The following is a 17,530-nucleotide window of genomic DNA, read 5'->3' on the forward strand; positions in this document are numbered from 1 at the left end:
ATATATGTTCTTTTTCAGATTCTTTTCCATTATCAAAATAAGATACTAAATATAGTTCCTGGGCTATACAATCAGTCCTTGTTTATCTATTTTATAATGTAAATAGTAGTGAGTATCTGTTAATCTGAAACTCCTAATTCATCCTCCTGGGAAGTTTCCTTTAGAATCAACTAAGAAGTTAAAGAGGGACTTCCCAGGTGGCACTTACGGAAGAACCTGCCTGCCAATGCAGGAGACTTAAGAGTTTCGGGTTTGATCCCTGGGTGGGGAAGATCCCCTGGAGGAGGGCATGGCAACCCACTCCAGTATTCTTGCCTGGAGTATCCCGTGGACAGAGGAGCCTGGTGGGCTACAGTCCACGGAGATGCACAGAATTCAACACGACTGAAGCGACTTAGCACGGCATGGCAGGAAGTTAAAGAAAGTTAAACAAAGCCCTCCAGTTTTCCAAATTAATTCATGCAGTACTTTTTAGGCATCTACTGTGTTCCTGAACCAAGGCCAGTCAGTGTGAGGGGCTGTGGAAGTGGGACAGACCTGTCCCCTTATAATAGAGCTGAGAGACAACAGTCGTGCCAAGCAATCAATCAGCGAGAGCTCCAAGATAAGACATAATCGAGTGTTCTAGTAAACCTTGTGAGTGCCAAACTGTATGTATGGTTCAGGCAACACAGGGCAGCATTTCTCACCAGCAACCTGCAATTCTTCAGCAGATAGGCCAGGCCAAGAGGTTTGAGTGGTTTATGAAGAATTCCCCGTTTACCATATGCACTTCCTCAGACTGCTACTTCTTAATGCAGTGTTTTTCTTCCAACACCACTTCCAAGCTCTCCGAGTTGTATTGTACTAATAAGTAGTGATTTTGGAGTCTCTAAATGTTAGACTGTATAATGAAAAAGGGCAGGGAAGTGTTTTTAAATACCAATGAATTCCAGCATCTTGGGCTGCCAGAAGTCTGGTCTCAACCTCGGGTTTCCAGCCCAAGTGTTTGGGATTTGCACATGTCGGAAGCTGATGAAGGGTGGTTGGGCCCTCCTACTTTTCTCTTAGGGTCCTGAGGAGTCCAGGCTGCTGGGAAGGCTGCCCACCTCGGAGCGAGGCCACCTGGCTGAGTCCCCGGGCCTCGACTCTATTAGGGGCTGCCTGGAATTCCCACAAGCAGCCACGCCCTTCTCTCACGAAGGCCCAATTCTAGGGAAAGGAGTGGTCTTTGGGTGCATTCCAAAAGGATAGTCCCTTGCAGGACATTTAGGAACATTTACAGAAGGAAATTTCAGATGTGAAATGATGTGAGATACTAGTGGTGCTGGTTTAGTCACTAAGTCACGTCCGACTCTGTGACTCCACGGTGCCTAGTCCACCAGGCTCCTCTGTCCATGGGATTTCCCAGGCAAGAAGTTGGAGAGGTTTGCCATTTCCTCCTCCACGGGATCTTGCCCACCCAGGGATCAAACCCACATCCCTTGCATTGCAGGCAGATTCTTTACCAACAGAGCCACCAGGAAAGCCTGTGAGGCGCTAAGAATTTTCATTATAGGAACAACCTATTGCCCTTGATTTCATAGCCCTGATGTACTACCGTGGACAATATTGCTACCACCAGCTGAATGGCACTCTTTGTCCAGGCACTGCATGGTTAGTATAATCCTCATAGCATCCTTAGGGAAAGATGATTACTAAACAGTTCCACTTGTGAGAAACTGAGGCCTTGAAAGCACGACTCACTTGCCCAAAAAGTCACTCATCTCTTAAGTGGGAGAACTAGCCTATGACCCAGTCTGTCTGGATCCCTGGCTCACCAGGCCTTCCTGCCACTCACGCAAATAACACACAGCTAAGCTACCTTGTGTGCTACCTGCAAAGACTGCCTTGCAATCGGATCCGTGCCCAGCAATGGGATACATTCTGATGAAAGCCGACAGGAGTCAGATGATGCTTCCCCAAGACACCTCCGCCTGGGAACAGTGCAGGGAACTGGAGGTGAAGATATTGGGCTTAGTAGACATGATTGCAGGGAGGAACTGCTATTTCTGGAAAGCCACATGAAGGGGCAAGAGTCCTCCTGGTAGATGAGGGAGGAATAGGAATTCAGGCAGAGGAAATAGATGAAGCTGAGACAGTGTGGGAGGCAGAAGAATGACCCAAACACATCCATGCTCTAAAGCCTGAAACCTATAAGCATGCTACAGAACTTGGCAAAAGGAGTTTACAGATGAGATTAAGGATACAGACCTTAAAAGAGAGATATTACTCTGGGTTATTCAGGTAAGCTCAGTGTAACCTCATGAATCAATCCTTAAAAAGGGGAAGAGGGGAACAAAAAGGTTGACCAAAGACATGTGATGATCAAAGAAGAGACAGGAGAGATTCAAAGGAATCGAAGAATCATTAGCACACATGGAAAATGAAGCGCATGAATGTGTGACATCACACAGGGAGAGTGGGGTGGTGAAAGAGCCGGAGGAGCTCTGCTGCGGCCCTGAAGAAACAACATTTAAGGGGAAGCAGGGAAAAATAGACTGGTAAAGGCAACTGAGAAGGATCAGCTGGGGGTCTTATCAACCAAGGCAAGAGTCACTTTTGACGTGTGGTTATCTGTAATCAAGGACACCCTGTGTGATCAAGACTGATCTCTTCTCTTAACGCTGTCACGATGAAAGAAGCGAGAAATGATGTATGTGAGCAGTTAGAGACAGGCAAATCTACATTTAGATGGAATAGATGAGACTTCCCTGGTGGGTCAGCTGGTAAAGAACCTGCCTGCCAATGCAGGAGACTCAAGGGATGTGGGTTTGACCCCTGGGTTGGGAGGATCCCTTGGAGAAGGAAATGGCAACTCACTCCAGTGTTCTTGCCTGGAAAATTCCATGGACAGAAGAGCCTGGTGGGCTACAGTTTATGGGGTCACAAAGAATCAGACACAACTGAACGTGTGCGTGCACACACACACACACACACACAAGAGCTGGGGAGAATTTTGAAAACAAAAACATTAATCAAGATTTTAAATAAACAGCATATCCCTGGACAAGAAAGTTAAATTACTATATTTCAATGTCAAGTGACCAATGAGTAAAAATAAAGAGACAGAGATGCAAACAGAGAAAGCGAATGCTAAAGTAATGGAAATATCCAAGAACAGTATAGCTTCAGGTACAGCTGAATCCAAGAGCTCAATAAAATGACCTCAGGTCTCAGCCTTGCTGACTTCGAGTTTCACTCCTCACATTTTGACTTTCCCATCAGGCAGGCCCATTTCTTGTAGTAACCCCTGGAAGGTCAAAATTCCATTCGTCCAGTTCAGACAAAAGTCCCCAAATTGAGCCTCACTGGCTTGATTTGTGGCATGACTCCCTGAATGAATGGCTGTGTCCAGGGAAATTTGCAACTTCAGAGTTCAGGCAGCTGGCCAGGCCTGAGGCATGTGACTCCTCATGAAAACCAGGAGTCACTTCTACCCCACTGCGGATGGAGAGTCAGGGAGGATGGCATGAGTCCCTGATATGGTCATCACTTGCTCCATGAGACACCACCCACACTTTGCAACTTACAAACATGAGCCCTCATTCATTCTGCTCCCAAACCTAAAGGCTGGGCTGCGTGAGGACCGTCTGCCTCTGCTTGATAGTGCTTCACCTGGGGTGGCTCAACAGGCACTGGAAGACCCATCAGCGTGCTCAGTAAGTAGGTAGCTGAGCTGAGACTGTCAGCCAGGGCCCTGTGCTTCCCCACATGAGCCTTTTGTGGATTATCTTGGGCTTAATGGCATGGGGCCTGGGAGCCAAGAGCAAGGATTCAAGAATCCAGGGCAGAAACAGTAAGATTCCTTCTCACTTAAGAGTCACAGGGCCCCGAAGCATCACTTCCACTGGACTTGAATGTAGAGGAAGTCGCTAAAGTCAGCTAGCTTCCGTCTTCAGTGTGTGAAACAGTCAGGCTTTTAGAGCCGTTTTTATTCTATCAGGTCCCCCAGAGTTATACTGGGGGAAAGTTATCAGAAGAGGAATGGATACTGGACAGGAAAAAAAAAAAAAAATAGAGACTTTCCATGCTGCTGCATCCCCAGTGCCATTGTATCTCGTTATTGAACCTCTCTTAAACATGTCACCCACTCCTAACCGCACAGAGAGGGGTCAACACCATCATATACACCAAGCCCCACTCAATAGCTAAGTCTCCCTTGCTGTCCCCTCAGCCGATCGGAACACACCCAAAATGAGATGACCTGTCCCGACAACACTGCGGTCCAAGCAGAGCCAACACAGGCTGGAAGAGCGCTCGGGACACTGAGCCTGTGGTAGGTTCCATGGTGTAGCAGGACATGAATTAGCTGTTTTATGAGAAACTCAATTTCCTTATTACAGGGCAAACAGCCACTGTTCTATTCTAACTAACTAGACTGATTCAATTAACGGTGCTAAATACAGTTCCTACTTGAAAATAACTTCAGTTTACTGCTTCCACAAACCTCATTACATTTGATTAAACAAAATACATAGTAATAGACAAAACATGTTGCAAACTTTTGGCCATGGCCCATTGACTAGGAGGCCTGCAGCTCTCGGCAGGGAGGAGGGATTATGGTGGTGGGCCTTGGAGTCAGACAGAGGGAGGTCGGAGCTCAGCTCTGCCTCCTAACAGCTCTGGAACTCTGGGCCTACGCTCCTGGATCTCAGGTAGGAGAAGCATTATTGTTGCTTAGTCACTAAGTCATGTCCGATTCTTTGTGACCCCATGAACTGTAGCCCGCCAGGCTCCTCTGTCCAGGGGATTTCCCAGGCAAGAACACTGGAGTGATTGCCATTTCCTCCTCCAGGAGATCTTCCCAACCCAGAGCCCAGAGATCAAACCCACATCTCCTGTGTTGGCATGCAGAGTCTTTACCACTGAGCCACCTGGGAAGCCCCAGGAAAAGCCTAAGAGGACCTATTTCTGAGAGCCGTCATGAAGAGAAAATGAGGCAAACACTTTGAGTTGAATTACACCCTGGGGGTGGGGGTGAATTATACCCTCCCTAACCCCCATCAGGACTGTATTTAGATTTGGAGAAGAGGCCAATAAAGGAGGTGATAAGGGTTAAGTGAGGTCATAAGGGTGGGGCTTGAATCCGATAAGGCTGGTGTCCTTGGAAAACAGGAAGAGACACCAGACATCTCCCTCTCTCTCTCTCCTCTCTCTCCTCTCTGTACTCTCTCTTTTTTTATCTCCCCCTGTCTCTCCACAAGCACACAAAGGAAATGCCACGTAAAGGTGCATTTGCAGCGAGAAGGCGCCATCTGCAAGCTGAGAATTTGCCTGAAACCTGAACATGGACTTCTCATCTCCAGGACTATGAAAAAATAAATGCCGAGTGTTTAAGCCTCCCAGTCTGTAGTGTGTGGTGAGGCAGCCAGAGTGGACTAAGACACACAGCAAGTGCTCGAAACAGCTCAGGACACAGATCGAGTATCGGATCAACTCTGGCAGGCGCTCTTCTCTAAGGGCACCATTTGCAGCATACAAGGGACTAGGATACTTCTAGAAAACCTTCTCCATAAGACACTCATATTAAAATAGAGAGAAAGAGCACCACCACCACTTGCCAACAAAAGAGAAGAAACCAGCAATGTGAGCTTCTCCACTGGCTTCTAGATTAGGAACCTGTTGAAGGCAGGGGTTGCTACATTCACTTGTATTTCCCCTTTTCCCAGCACAGGGCTCAGCTCATGCTGAGCCAACGTGTCAATGAATGACTAACAACGGAAGAAAGGAATTTTACTAGGCAAGCAAAAAAAAAAAAAAATCTCTTTGGTTGGATTCAATTCTGTTCAACTAAACAAATACTTTTCAAAGGTTTCTTGCTCTACCAGGAGCTCAGGATAAAGAACGTCCCTCTCCTCAAGCAGAGAAAGGTGAAATACAACCAGCTTAGCAGAAAACAAGGCAAAGGATGCTACAGAGGGTTTTCCAAGGGCTCCAGGAACCCAGAGGAGGGAAACATCAAGTTCTCCCTTAAAACAACAGAAAAACCAAGTTTAAGGGCATTCTGAGTTACACCTTAAAAAAATAGATCAATAAAGTCAACCAGCCTTTATGAAAATGCCCAGTAAAGGCTGGCAATCAACTCAGTTCTGCAATTAATTAACGAGAAAATTATTAAAAAAAAAAAACTATCCATAGATCTCACCCTGATTTTGTCTTTATTGTGGAAACAAGAAATAATTGCAGAGAAAACAATTCCCAAGGGAAAAATATGAGCTAGGTTTCCACCGCCAACCCAGGTCGTCAAGGCACAGACTCGTGGGGCAGAGAGCAGATTCTGCTGGACTCCAGGGAAGGGGCCCTGGACTGGTTCACACGGATGTAAAGGTCCGAGTGCTACTGCACAGACCGGGCAGGAAGACGGGGCAGAGGCAGAAGGTCTCGTGGACAGTGGGACATTTCCTCACTTCAAAACATGGCTGCATACCATGAGCACGGACCTAGAGGTTCATGAACAGGATTGAGTCAACCATCAGACAGAGAAGGCAATGAGGAGTCATGGTCAGTAGGACACCCCAGTACTCTTGCCTGGGAAACCCCATGGACAGAGGAGCCTGGTAGGCTGCAGCCCATGGGGTCGCGAAGAGTTGGACACGACTGAGCAACTTCACTTTCACTTTTCACTTTCATGCACTGGAGAAGGAAATAGCAACCTACTCCAGTATTCTTGCCTGGAGAATCCCAGGGACGGGGGAGCCTGGTGGGCTGCCGTCTATGGGGTCGCACAGAGTCGGACACGACTGACGTGACTTAGCAGCAGCAGCAACCATCAGAAAGAATCAGGGTCTTAATTCTGCCCCCCCCCGCCTCCCCCCGTCTCTGATAGGACTTCATTCTCCTGCCTCTTATTTTGTACTCGTCACCCATCACTCCTCTCATTGCCCCAATCACCCTCCTCCCCACATGGATCATCATCTGCCTCCTTCCTTACCCTCCACTCACCTGCTGCATTCTCTTCTGTCCATCCTGTGACCTAAACCTCTCCTTTCTGTGTACTTTCTGGGACACACTCTGGGCCTCCATCACCTCTCACTGGATCACAGCGGCAGATGCCTCCCTGGTCTCCAAGGTAACCTGAGTTGATATCTGTGGTAGTTTTCTAGGGCTGCCATCACAGAGGACCACAGACCTGAGGGCTTAAACAACAGAAGTTTACCCTCCCAGTTTTAGAGGCTACAAGTCTGAGATCCAGGTGTCGGCAAGGCTGGTTTCCTCTGAGGTCTCTCTCCTGGGCTTGGAGATGGCTGCCTTCTCCCTGTATCCTCATGTGGTCTTTCCTTTCTGCAAGTCTGTGTCCTCACCTCTTCTTCTCATAAAGACATCAGTCATATTGGATTAGGACAAACCTCTATCACCTCTTTTTAACTTGCTTACCTCTTTAAAAATTCTGCCGCCCAAATACAGTTATATTCTGGGATACTGAGGGTTAAAATTATAACATATGAATTTGGAGGTGGGGGCATAATTCAGCCAACAACAACCTGCCTCTAATTCATTCCATTCCAGTCCTCTACGGAAGGTTACATCTAACATGTCCTACTGACCATGACTCTCCCAGATCAAATAGCTTTCCTGGAGCCCCAGAGACACAGGACAAGGTGGAAATGTCCCTGCAGGGCAGAGGGTAGAGTGCTACACACCTCCTCCTCCCACCTTCACCTCCAGACACTATGCTCAGCCTTCCCAAACCTCACCAAGCCATCTCTCTCCTACACGCCACTGCAGTTCTCCAGATCTTTGCATCTCTTCTCCAATCCCTAACACCTCCTCCAGGAAGTCCCCCTTGTCCCACCCTATCCTCCCAAGTCCATTAGATTATCCCCTTCTTAGACTCCCAGAAAGAATCTGTCTGCAATGCAGGAGATCCAGGTTCAATCCCTGGGTCAGGAAGATCCCCCGGAGAAGAGAATGGCAAGACACTCCAGTATTCTTGCCTGGAGAATCCCATGGATAGAGGAGCCTGGTGGGCTTACAGTCCATGGGTCGCAAAGAATCAGACACGACTGAGTAACTAACACTTCACTTTCTAGACTCCCAGAGTGCTCATTCTTTTCCATTGTCTAGGCCCAGATTACACCTGTGAGTTACATCCCACTGACTCGTCTGCTTTCTTCTCTGGTCTTTAAAGGTGGCCATGGTCACGGTCAGCACTGTGTTCCCGCCACAGCATTGGGTGTTCAGGAAATGCTTCTTGACTCAATAACTGAATGAATGTGCTACCTCCTCTCCTGGGAGATTCCTTGCCTTGTTCCTCTCTTTCCTCTGGCCCTTTTTCAGAACCTATTGGAGGGTTTACCATGAGCTTTGGGGATTCAGTAGACCCTGGTGGGATGGAGTTAGGTTCAAAGGAGGCCAGAACTCTGGTGGGTGGCAATGCCCTCGTGATGCATCTTATTTTTTTTTTATGTCGATAGGTTTCTACTGTTCAGTTTTCGATGGCTTTTCATCATCTCTGTCAACTACAAATTGGCACTTGCCAAGAGCATTTGCCGGTGACTGAGCAACAACTCCAAGCGTGTTTCTATCTGACTCTGTGGAGATTGAACCCTGTGTTGCTGCAGCTGCTGACCTTCAACACCCCTTGGGGGGAATTCGGGGAGGAGAGTGAGGCACTCTGTGCTCCAGGGAAGATGGTGGAACAGGTCTTTAGGCAGCTAGATATTTTCAAGAACTGATTTCGTGATCCCAATCCTTGCATCTCCTCATGTCTAGAAAAGCACTAACCCCCTTCATGGTGACATCAGCTCCTTGTGACCAGCGGAAGCCCTTTGTAAAGCAAGCGCTTGACTGCATTGAACTCCCCTTCACTAAAATTTCACAAACTGACCTTCTTCCACTGCTGTTTTGGAACAGTCTCTCTGAGCTATCTGAGGTGCTATCTCCCGGGCTGCAGTCCTCATTTTGCCCCAAAGAAAACTTAACTCACAACTCTCATGTTGTGACTCATTTTAGTCCATATCTCCTTCTCTTAGCTAAATACTGAATTTGCCACCATTGCTTTAAAAATGAACCTTCATTAAGAAAGAAGAGTCTTCAATATTCTGTAATAACCGATATGGAAAAAGAATCTGAAAAAAAAAGAATAGATGTATGTATGTGTATAACTGATTCACTTTGCTGTACACCTGAAACTAACACAACATTGTAAATCAACTAGACTCCAACATAAAATAAAAATTAATTTAGAAAAAGAAAGGAAGGAGGTAGGAAGAAAGGAAGGGCGAGAGGGAGAAACAAAGAAAGGAAGGAAGGAAGAAAGGACAGTCTTTAGTAGAAAAAGCAGTGGTTTGGAACCAAGACCCTCTGGGTCCTACTCTAGGAACCATGTCATCTTGACTCTGTCCCTTAACCCTTCTATCTTCTATTCACCGTCTGGAAAGCAAAACGCGTGCAAATGACTTTCCCTTTTTCTGTGAGTATCAGAGGGGAGTGTGCAGAGGAAGTGCCTGGCACACAGTAGGAATTTAAAAAATGCTAATTCCCTTTTCCCCACTGCACACTTCACCTCACTTCAATTATCAACCCATTTTCAGGGGTTTTCAGCACAGAATGTTTATCAGAAAACATCCTTGGGTGGGAGGGAAGCAGCAAAAACAGCAGCTTGATAAAGGAGACCATGGCACGGCCGTCACTGGGAAAACCTGGACGCGTCCAGAATTGATTGCCATTTTCCACTAAAAATTACTTGGGAAGTTCAAGTGGTAGGAGTTCCCGAAAAAGATTCTGACTGTCAGTGACAACTGACAGCATGTTTGTGCCTCTTTCATATTCTGATGAAATTTTCAGAATCTCATTGCCTTGGAATAAAAATATTAGCACCTGTATGTGTGGAAGTGTGGACTGAGACAGAACTCCCTCCATCTCTGACTGCAGGGCTTGTGTATAGAGATTATTTCTGTTTCCCCAAATATTTATCATGACACTGTACACAATACAAATGGCCTGATTCTCATTCTGAATCAAAGCAGAAGGCGCCCTCTCTCTCGGATCCTGGACAGAGAAGCACGAGGGCTCCTCCATGAGTATCGCAGCAACAAACAGGGCTCCTGTTCAAATTCATACATAATCAAAACAAACTGAATATCCACCCTGATTTCCATAGGGAGCAGCACTCTAATGATTAATGCTTGACGATGATATTTAATTAAATCTTATTTACTTTATAAATACTTTCCGAGTCTCTTTTTCTGTGATATACCAAGTATTAACATTCGGAGATAATCTAACACATCATAGATGAAGACAAGGCTTATAATGACAAGAAGGAACTTACATCAACATCAGGCAAAGCCTGGAAACATTTTTTACAATAAAGAATATTTGCAGGGCACAAATTTGAAAACAATTTGATTCTCAAGGTCTGGAGTGTTTCCTCTCTCTCTCTCTCTCAAGACGTACATCACATACACACACACACAAAAAATACACCCCTCAAATGTGTGGCTACAATTTTGTTTCACCTATTCTTGCTGAAAAACCCCTCACCTTCTCCAACCCAACCTCAGGCTTCTGACTTCACAAACCCTGAAATTTTCAGCTTCTGTATGTTTCTGCCTAGAAAACTAGATAGAATCAGCACATCGAGATCCATCCTGAATTTCAGACCAGAAATCTCGTTTTCAGGTATCCGGGTATAGGAGGATGAAGGTCAAGTTATGATATTTGATTCTGGAAATATATCTTAGATATTTCATATTTTCCCCCAAATTCCAATCAATTAGATTTCTTCTTAGAATGTTCATTAATTAACTGAAATTATGATTCTTTCCATCCTGAAGAAATTTGATTTTATTTGTGCAATTTCTGTGAAAGTCATATGAGCCATTTATTAATTTTTTAAGAAAGCAGTTAGAGGCTAGACTTTGGGAAACATTCATGTTTTAATTTTTAAGTTTTTTTAATTATTCACTGGGCTTCCCAGGTGGCACAGTAAAGAATCCTCATGACAATGCAAGTGACACAGGAGACCTGTGTTTCACCCCTGGGTGGGGAAGATCCCCTGAAGCAGGAAATGGCAACTCACTCCAGTATTCTTACCTGGAGAACCCCATGGACAGAGGAGCTTGGAGGGCTACAGTCCATGGGGTCACAGACTCAGACACGACTGGGCAATTGAGCATGCACAATTATCACTAAGATCAGGTAACTGTAGAAATAAAGATAATGAAAATGGAGGCGAATCATTCATCCATTTATTCTGACTCGCTGCTGAGATCAGAATGTTCTTTGCACTCTGCTACTAGACCCTTAGCCTAAGTAAACAGCAGGATTCTTGACCTTTGAAATGAAACAGACTCTATGTGACTGCCTGATGAGAGGAGAAACCCCGCGTCCTCCACAGGGAAACCAAGGCACTGGTTCCTAAGGTCACTACTGTTCGGTGTCCCTGGAAAATAGTGGCCGCATGTGGTCCTGTGGGGTGCCAGGCATCCGCAAACCGTTTCACAACCATTCTTGCCAATACGGGGCTTTTTCACATTTCCTGAGGGATATCTGAAGGTCCTCATTTGTAATGAATTTACCTAATTCAAAACTCACACCCAGTGGGTGATCTTGACAAAGGAGAGCAAACGGGTCATTTTTGCAGATTAAGAAGTGGGTGTGATCTCGCTACCGCACCCTACAGTGTACAATTCTCCTGGAACAAATTCAAAATCCCTTACTTTTCATTTCAATTTTTTTCTGATTCACAAGATCTCAAATTGAGATATAGTGAACCTTGATCACATTTCCTATGAAACTATCTAAATCTGCATAATTCATATTGGCATACATTTCTCAGACCCACTGCATTAGCAACCCCATTTTACAGACGAAGTCAAACTTCATGAGTTGAGTCTTCTTCAGAGAAAATTAAAGATAGAGCTGAGTAAGTATATGAACCCAAGGCCAGTCCTAGGGTACTGCTCCCTGCCAGGGAAGTAAAATCAGACAAATGTCAGGCTTGTCAATACATGGGGTCAAAGACATCGCAGGATACTATCAACTCTCATTTTTGAAACACACGCAGCCCCACCAGGAGAGGTCTTTCTATAGTTATCAATGACACTGAGCTTTCGAATCTAGACAGCAGCTGGAAATAAATTCAGTTTACTTGATTTAGCTTTTAATTCATGAAAAATATATCACTCTCTGTTCCACATCAGTTAATATTCCAAATACAGTGCCTTGCTTTTCTTTCTAATCATAATGATATAAGTGTATTTTATAACAAGGTGTTCTATTGCTTTCTAACTATTCATCCTCCATGTGTACATAAATGTTAAATGAGTTGGAGAGGCATTATAGCCAATTTTAATGCTTTTAAAACCAAAGGTGACATCCATTTAGGCTGGCTTTCTAATAAATTCTGACTTTTTTTTCATTTGAGGAAAAATATATAATGCTAAGTTTATGTGATTTAACAAGGTATTTTTAGCCTCGGAATAATAAATCCCTTCTAAATCAATGGTCTTTGTACTGTTACAAAGAGTTAATAATATAAGGCAAGTGAAAATAAGTGCAGTTATTAAATACTTTACTGCTAAGTTGAGACCAAGAGTTATACCAACAGAGAAACCGTGAAGGGGGGAGAACAGTGATGAAGTTAAAATATAAACAAATATATAATGCCACTTTGCAGGATTAAGTGCACCGTCTAAAAGAAAAATTTAAGGAAATAATTTAAATAAATGGTATAATAAGATCCTTTTAAGAGACAGCTGTTAAGATCCATATTTAGATTCATGTTCTTTTATCCATTCTATGAATAACAACCAGCTTTTGTTATTTCCTTACACGAAACCATTTTTAAAATAAATTTCAAGTGTTATAAATCACTCAGAACGTACGTACCCCTAATTCATGCAGTTTTATTGCCACTAAGGAAATCATCATTCTTTTACACTTTGAATCTCCCTTTTCCTCCCAATGCCCTTCTTTATTGCAGGAGCCTGGATGGTTTGGGGTTTTGTTTTTGTTTTTGTTATTTTGTTTTCAATGCTATGATTGTGAATCCACTTTTTCAAATCAAAATGTTTTCACAGTTTTAAAGGAAGAAAAATTTAACACCCTTGGTAAATATTCTTTACAAAGCCTGTAACAAGCAGGTCAATAGACATGTAAATATCGATGTATTTTGAATGCCCATTCTTATGAATTTATGAAGTCTTAAGGGCCTTCATTTTGCCAAAAGCAATTTTGCAGGCTGTTAGTCCAGGTTCCTCTATTCATGGTATTCTCCAAGCCAGAATACTGGAGTGGGTAGCCTTTTCCTTCTCCAGGGGATTCTTCCCAACTCAGGGATCAAACCCAGGTCTCCCACATTGCAGGCAGATTCTTTAACATCTGAGTCACCAGGAAAGCCCAAGAATACTGGAGTGGGTAGCCTATCCAATCTCCAGGAGATCTTCCCTAGCCAGGAATCGAACTGGTGTCTCCTGCATTGCAGGCAGATTCTTTACTATCTGACTAGCCTCTTGGCATATTTGAAGAAAAAAGAAAAACGGTTATTAAATAGTCCAGGTACTGAGACTTACAGAGTTGGATCAACAACTGTACAGGGTTCATCCCCAGGCTGTGTCTGGCTCATGAACGTGGGATAATGTTGCTATAATGCGGGCACCCAATCACACACTAACATACTCTATTATACAAGCACATGACCACATTAGGACCTATGATGCTCATGGCAAATATATCCAAAGAATAAGGCACAGACACAGGTAAGCACATGCCTTCGGGCAGATCAGTAACAGGAAGCCCACACTATTATTAATATATCAGAACCATAATGGCATGGGCTGTGACTATATGCTGGACATAGAGAGTGAGTGAAAGTTATTCAGTCATGTCTGACTCTTTGTGACCCCATGGACTGAAGCCTGCCAGGCTCCTCTATTCATGGAATTCTCCAGGCCAGAATACTAGAGTGGGTAGTTGCTCCTTTCTCCAGCAGATTGTTCCCAAACCAGGGATTGAACCCAGGTCTCCCACACTACAGGCAGATTCTTTAACATCTGAGCCACTAGGGAAGCCCAAGAATACTGGAGTGGGTAGCCTATCCCATCTCCAGAATCGAACCGGGATCTCCTGCAACACAGGCGGATTCTTTACTATCTGAGCTACCAGAGAAGCCCAGATAGGAAGACTGGCAACCTGCTCCAGTACTTCTGCCTGGGAAATCCCAGGGACAGAGGAGCCCGGCGGGCTACAGTGCACTGAGACTGAGCGCCAGAGCACACACACGCTGGGAATAAGGTGTTGTCTTCATACGTAACAGTTGAACCAATCCACTGACATACTAGTCAAACCTGCCTCCTAACCAATCTGGGAGTAATAATTCAAGTATTTAAATGTGGGGAAGAGGAATGAAGGGGTAGAAAGACCAACCATTCCAGTCTGCTTGGGAACTAAGTCTTGAGATTTCCAGTACCAAAACTGGGAAATTCCCAGGCCAATTGGAGCAGGTTGCTAACCCTAGAAGGGAGGAAATTAGAAATTCATTTTTGGTTGGGGCAAAGGCCACAGAGGAAGTGGACTGGAAAAAAATAACCCCCCCAAAAATTACAAAGCTGAAAAAAGTGATTTGAATTTCATATAATAAAGAGGGTTACCCCAATTGAAAGAAATGTACCTTTAACAGAGGTTTTTTACTCTCCAGAAAAAGGGGGGGAAGTCCGCAGCATTCAAGTGCAATGGCCTCCAGGGATTCACAATGTTTAATATTGCCTCATCATGTAAAAATGGGGCTTCCCAGGTGACGCTCCTACTGCTGCTGCTGCTAAGTCGCTTCAGTCGTGTCCGACTCTGTGCGACCCCATAGACGGCAGCCCACCAGGCTCCTCTGTGTCTGGGATTCTCCAGGCAAGAACACTGGAGTGGGTTGCCATTTCCTTCTCCACCAGGTGATGCTACTGGTAAAGAACTCACCTGCCAATGCAGGAGAAGTGAGAGACTCAGGTTCCGTCCTTGGGTCAGAAAGATCCCCTGGAGGAGGGCATGGCAACCCACTTCAGTATTCTTGCCTGGAGAATCCCATGGACAGAGGAGTCTGACAGGCTACAGTCCGTGGGGCCTCAAAGGGTCAAACAGGACTGAGCAACTAAGCACACACATGCACATAAAAATGAGCTGTGTTTTTAATTTTACTTCCTGAAAAGGATGGATTTGGTTGGGCCAATCTATTTTACTAGCAATTCTGAGAGTTCTGGGTGAGGAGTCAAAAAAATTTTTGCCTTGGCTAGTACGGACCTTAAAAAGGCTAAAAATAGCAGTTGTATAACATCCTGAACTGAAAAAACAAAAAGTCAGACCAATTTCACAAGCGATTACAGTAAAATTTTTAAAAATCAGACCAAATTTCTGCCTTAAACCAGTGAATGATGAAGACAAAGTTGCCCATGAAATCTGATGAAACCAATCCAGAAGCAGGCTTTTGAAATGTTACCCCCATAAAAAGAGCCCATAAAATTAATCTACCTGGACCCTTTCCATGTTAAATCAGCAAAGAAACATTTAAGCACTTAGGACATTAGTTATAAAAGGCATGGTCTCTAGCTGTCCATATACACAGACCCAAAATGCTGTGTGCTTGGATCACTCCTGCCCAACACACAGAAAGAAAACACAAGGACAGAATGATAGGTGCTCTGCAGGAACGACTGGGATTTGTGCTCAAGAGAAAAAAGAGTAACACCAGGGACTCAAGAAAAGATGAAAAAAATGTTGGAAACCCCCAAATCATTTTAATTCACTGGTATTCCTAAGTCCCCTTGCACTCCCCCTACCAAAATTACATGGTGTCAATGTGGTCTTTCTGAACCAGTTACTTAAAGCTTGGCATATGCTGTATATAATAATACCACCAATAAAGGGCATCCATATCTCCTTGAATAAAGGCTCACACTGTTCAGATGACTTACCTGAATGGGTCTAGAAATGCCTGGGGGACCGGGATTCTCAGTCCAACAATCTACCTGTCACAGGTCAGCTGCCTCCCAGGTGAACATCCCACCCTGCAATTGATGGGAATCTTCTTGAGGGTCAAAATTGAACATTGACCGTTGAGGCGGAAGTATGACAGAAAGAATTTGAGCTTTCACACCAGCAAATCTCAGTTGAAATCCTAGGTCTGTAACTGGCCACTGACGTGTAACAGACCAGTCACGTAGCCTCTCTAAGCCCCAATTTCCTCTCCTATAAGAGAAGACTGCAAGTTTCTTCACAATGTTAGACCAAGAATTGCCGTGTAACCCAGCAAATTCCACTCCTAGATACAGACACCGAAGAATTAAAAACAGGGACTCACACGAATACTTGTACACACATGTTCACAGCAGCACTACTCACAACAGCCAACAGGTGGAAACCATCCACGTGTCCATCAACAGATGAACAGATAAACTAAATGTAATCTCTCCACACAATGGAAAACTATTCTGCTGTGAAAACGAGTGAAATTCTGATACAGGTAACAACAAAGATGAACCTTAAAAATATTTTTGTCGTTGTTGTTTAGTTGCTAAATTGTTTCCGACTCTTTGAGATCCCATGGACTGTAGCCTGCCAGTCTTTTCTGTCCATGGGATTTCCCTGGCAAGAATACTGGAGTAGCTTGCCATTTCCTTCTCCAGGGGACCTTCTCGACCCAGGGATAGAATCCACACCTCCTGCATTGCACACGGAGTCTTTACTATTACTGCACCAGGGAAGTCCTTGAAAACATTAGGCTAAGAGAAATAAGCCAGACACAAAAGGACGAATTGGCTATAATTACACTTACTTGAAATATCTGGGAAAGGCAAATTCATAGACAAAGTAGACTGGAGGTTACCAGAGGCAGAGGGGAATGGGAAGCTACTGCTCAACAGGGTACAGAATTTCTGTTTGGTGTAAAGAAAAATTTTGGAAGCAGATAATGATGGTTGCCCGAGATGGCATGACATTCATGACACTGAATTGCACATTTAAAACTGCTTAAGATGGAAAATTGTATGTTATACATATATTGTAATTTTAAAAATTAGAAACAATAGAAGCTTTAAATGATAGCTAACGCACTGGGAGGATTAAACGACAGAGAGATTAATTGTCAAAGAGAGTGACAAAGAGGTACCGCTCAACTGAGTCTGGATGTTCTTCCCTTTTATGTCCAATCCACTTGGCACATGCTCAGGGCTGCGCTGTGATGCTGGCCACTCACCTGTCCTCACTGGCATGGGCAGTGCTCAGTGCTCTGGTCCTGAGGCTCCCAGCAGCTCCTAGTCTCCAGGGCCTGTGTTCCTATCAACTCAGGAAGTTTGATTTCTTCAAGGAGAGAGGAAGTGAATGTCAGTTTCTGACAAAGGCAATTAACAAGTTGCATGCACAGGAACCTACTTTTTTCCCCCTAATCATGAGCTTTACAATTTACTGCATCTAGAAAGAAACTGAATTTAAAATGCAATTATTGTGCAGTAATTAACTTTGTCCAAATGAGGTCCTTTCAGAACTCCGTTTCTTTAGATACATTACTCAGCCCAGTGTTTTT

The 17,530-nt window shown here is 44.4% G+C and overlaps 1 long non-coding RNA gene across 6 annotated transcripts in view; it reads right to left on the reverse strand.

The window, feature by feature from the left end:
• The window catches only part of LOC145528409 (uncharacterized), a 203,472-nt gene that overhangs the window by 185,370 nt on the left and 572 nt on the right, over positions 1 to 17,530 (reverse strand). For all 6 annotated transcript variants that reach the window (XR_014070391.1, XR_014070386.1, XR_014070390.1 and 3 more), the window contains exon 2: positions 17,204 to 17,307. This is a non-coding gene — a long non-coding RNA (uncharacterized LOC145528409). The remainder of the gene's footprint in view (positions 1 to 17,203; positions 17,308 to 17,530) is intronic.

This window comes from Giraffa tippelskirchi, chromosome 12 (genome assembly GCF_054371585.1).
Source record: "Giraffa tippelskirchi isolate mGirTip1 chromosome 12, T2T-mGirTip1v1.2.pri, whole genome shotgun sequence".
NCBI lineage: Eukaryota > Metazoa > Chordata > Mammalia > Artiodactyla > Giraffidae > Giraffa > Giraffa tippelskirchi.